This window comes from Lupinus angustifolius, chromosome LG09, assembly GCF_001865875.1.
Source record: "Lupinus angustifolius cultivar Tanjil chromosome LG09, LupAngTanjil_v1.0, whole genome shotgun sequence".
NCBI lineage: Eukaryota > Viridiplantae > Streptophyta > Magnoliopsida > Fabales > Fabaceae > Lupinus > Lupinus angustifolius.
The window spans coordinates 8,799,843-8,804,344 of NC_032017.1; positions in this window are offsets into that span (position 1 = coordinate 8,799,843).

The window sequence follows — 4,502 nt, forward strand, 5'->3', positions numbered from 1 at the left end:
ATATAAATCATGTGACGTTCATAGAATCACATTTTTGGCATGATTAAAGAAAACCATCTTGTTGGAACAAATATTGTGTTAGTTGGAGATGCTTCTAAACACCAAGGTTTAAAATTACAAAATACAGGTGTAGTATGAGATAATCAAGGGCATTTGATTTGAGTTCACATTATATATAACAAATGTTTTAAATCTGGGTTACAACATGCTAATATGCCAAGGTTTTGATGGCTATAAAATTGTACCATAATCGAAATTGTGACCACATCAATCATAGATATAGATAATTGTATGAAACATCGGTAAATGAGGTATTGAGATGTTATAGGATATTGAACACAATTTTGCTTTCAAGTATCATTGAATTATATAATTTTTGTTATGAATATATTAAAAAATAAAAGGCCAAAAATGACATAGGCATTTAGGCATTATGATGAAGGTGTTGACTTAGGGAAACTCAAATCCTATGTAATAAAAGTTTTTGTATACTTTTATGTCAACTCAATAGAATTTTGTCTAATAATTAATTTCTCATTAATTGACATACTAACACATATGTATTTGACAAAACATCATTAGTTTGGTATAGAGATATAAAATGCTTTTGGTATAGAGGATTTAGATTTGACTTAGAGAATAGCAAAATACCTGACTCGTGTGTACCCGTAAAAAAAACCTATAATAAGTACCCACAATAATATCTTATGGGTGAGAATGAGTTTTATGATACTACACTGTAAGTATCCGCATATTTATAAATTTATTTCTTAATTAAATTGTTATATATTATATTTTTCATTATTATTTTAAGATTATATATTATTATTTACATTATTATTATTTCATAATAAGTTGAAGTGATTTCACATTTCACTATAATAATAATAATAAAAATTTATCATATTAAATATCTTATTAATCATATAATAATTATTTTTAGATTGTTACAAAATATATAAATATATAATAAAAAATAAAAATCTTTTGGATACTCATAAATACTCAATACCTACACCGTCACTTGCAAATAGAGCGGGTTTGAGAATATGAAAATACTACTCATGTCATGAATAGAGATCACTTGTCTCAAATAGCATCTTACTCTATGTCTCAAGTCAATCAGAGTGTTTCATTTTATTATTTTTTGCTTTTAGATTTTTCTTTTATCCATATATCGATAGATGATTGACTTGAGATAGAGAATGAGACATCGTTAAAGACAAGTGATCTCATTCCTCTGTGGCATGACCCCATTGTCATCCATATGTTGTCTTTGTAAAAAGTATAGATGACAATGATGATAATACATTTTTAACATCTCAAATTACTATAATGGCAATAGAAAATTATTATATTATTTTACAATTTTTACAAAACATTTATTTTCCAATTTTCATTAATTAAATGATTTAAAATTTTTATTTAATTTTAGATAAATAAATAGTTCACAAATAAACCAATAGTTCATAAATAAGTTAAACTTTGTTTTCCAATTTTGAGTAGGCTCCCTCAACGAAGTAATAATTCTTTTTTAAAACTCAGTACGTAATTATATTGGGCCAACATGACTTTTGGGCAACCCAATTTTTTTTTTGCAATGTTATGTAGGTTCATTCTATCCATTTTGCTTAGGAGATAATATTTTTCTTCTAAAAAATCACTTGTAACTCGTGTGAAAGGTTGATTGTAAGAGCCAAATTAGAATAAGAATGACATTTAATATTCTTAACTTATAAAGAGTAATAAATTATAAAATAATTTATAAGACTAAAATAAGAATAAATTAGCCGTGTATTAGTTAATTCTACAAAATAACATCAACTTTAAAGGAATTTAGAATTCAAATATAGTTTTTAGTATTTTGCATAAAAAATGGGATTTATTTTTCTTATGTATTAGAAATTTTGTGTACTGAAATAAATGAATAGATGAGCAAATTAGTATTGTTACTTATTTTGATTAGCTAGAGAATGCTTAATTGTGGTTTTGATCTTTAAGATTTTGTTTGTAAGTTAGATTTTGAAAAGGAATGAAGAAAAATGGATGGTTTCAGAATCCTGAAACACACTTCTGAGATGACTTTGAAATCTTCAATTTCTCTTCCCTACTAGAAACATATCTTATATCCTAAGATGTGTATCACTTTATATATCATTTTATTTTCATTGGTCAGAAAATATAAAATTAAGACAAATAAAAAATAAATAGTATATGGAATGATACACACATTGAGATAGAAGATGTGACTTTCTTTCTTTCTAAAGACTACCAAAGTTAAAATATTATTGACCTCGTTATGAATATGAATCATATAAAACCATGTACTTTGATCTAAAGTATATATCAAAATTATTGTTATTCATTTCCTACTCTATAATCTTGATTAAGGTTACCAACATATGTACATGTCCTTTGAGAATTCATATGCATTACAAAACTCACTTCAATCATTATTCATATACATATCTTCCTTATCCATGTCCTATACCCTTCAATCTTTTCAATTAAATACAAATGGAATGAAGGAAAATAAAATAAAAATGATTGATGAATACAGTAACAAAAGATAATATTTAAAAAAAATAAGACTAGTCATTGACAATTTTGACCATTTCAATGAATAATGCAAAGATTTTATCTTCAATTAAAGTTTTTAATTTTTATTTTTTTTAAAATAAGGTTAAAGTTATAGGATATGTATGTCTAACAACTCCCCTGTATTATAAATTCAGCTTCTATTTATGAAAATGAGCAACAAAAAAAAAAAACATCTCTTTATGGTGAATTATTTTTTTTAGATTGTTCATTTTTTCTAACAAATTTTACTTCTCATTTTATCCCTCAAATTTCAATAGCACTTTTATTTTTTTGATTGATCCCTCTTTGGATTCATTTTTCTATCATTTGTGCATTCTTTATTTTGTGGCTTATCTAATTCAAGTTTAATAACATTTAATTATTTGTTTGTTATGTTATTTTTAAATACTAATATTTGTTTTATATTATCCTTTATTTTAATATTTTTTAGCCTTTGTTAGAGAGTATTAAAAGTTAAAATATATAGTAAAAAATATATGATGATAAATATTAAAAAATTTATACTTTAAAAAAAATAAAAAATCATAACATAAAAATTAACTTCATATCATTCTTGTAATTTTTTAGGTAAGAAATAGTACTTTTTTTTATCTTACTCAAATGAACGAGATTAACTTATATTCAGTTTAATCAAATATTTAAACATAAATAGATTATAATATGAACAGATTATAATCCTATACTTTATAATTTTATCATTTATAAACTAAAATTAAATAAAAACACACATAATAACTTTAAACTTAATAAAACATCAAGAGATGGTATACCATATGTTCATAGCAATTAAAGGTAATGTAATAATAACAATAAATCATGGTCAATAGAACATAAATGCATAATGAGAAGAAAGTAAAGAAATTTACAAAAGAATTAGTTCCATATTTATGAGAATATCTTTATGACATATATTACACATGAAATTGAAAAGTGATCAGAAAATCTTTGTATGAAGAATAAAGCTTAACCAAAAAAATCCAAACACAACTTTGTCAACAAAAAAAACGTGATTTTTTTTTAATTGAATAAAACATATAGTAATTTTTCATGACATACATTTTTCAATGACACACAAGCATTCCATTCTTCCTAGAAAATAGAAATTCTAGATTTATATATTAATAATTGATAGTTGATTTTAAGGGATTTTTTCTATCAAAGGAAATTAATTTTTTAATTTGAAATTTGCAAAAATTTCAATTGTACAACCTTGTATATAATATATATGTATAAACCTCCTTCAATTTTATGTCTTTTACAACTAAGTATTATAAATTATTTTTTCTTTCTAATAATTCATTAAGCTTTAACTGTTGTTAAAATTTATCCTTACATAAAAATAATATTAAATTATTAATAATAAAAAATTATAAGTCCTGCTTTTTTTTTAATTTTGGCCATCATGTTATTGTTTTTCAAATTTTTATATACAAATATTATTCTATTGTACATTTTTACCTCTTATTTTTACTTATCAAGTACTTCTCAATTAATTTGCATTTTAACACGAATTCTTACCACCATCTAGGATGACTAACAACATGCATTTTTGCATTAGTAAACCTATTACTATAATAGTTCTTTCCTTGTTGGTCATTTAATCTTATATGCTTATATGTATGTTATAACCAATTTAACTAACAAATAAAGTTTAATAATTAATTAAGAAAAAATTGTTTATTAATTATAAAAGCAATAGTGTTTGAGTCTTGTGGATGAAAAAATAGTCGTTGGGAGAGCTAACCTCACATACCCGTGGATATTTCTGATTCAGACATGATTACCTCCAATGCAAGGATACATGTGGGAAACAAAAAAACAATAAAGTTTATTAGTGCACTTTTCCATATTTAATAATATAATAAATGAATTATGAAAGTATATATATATATATATATATA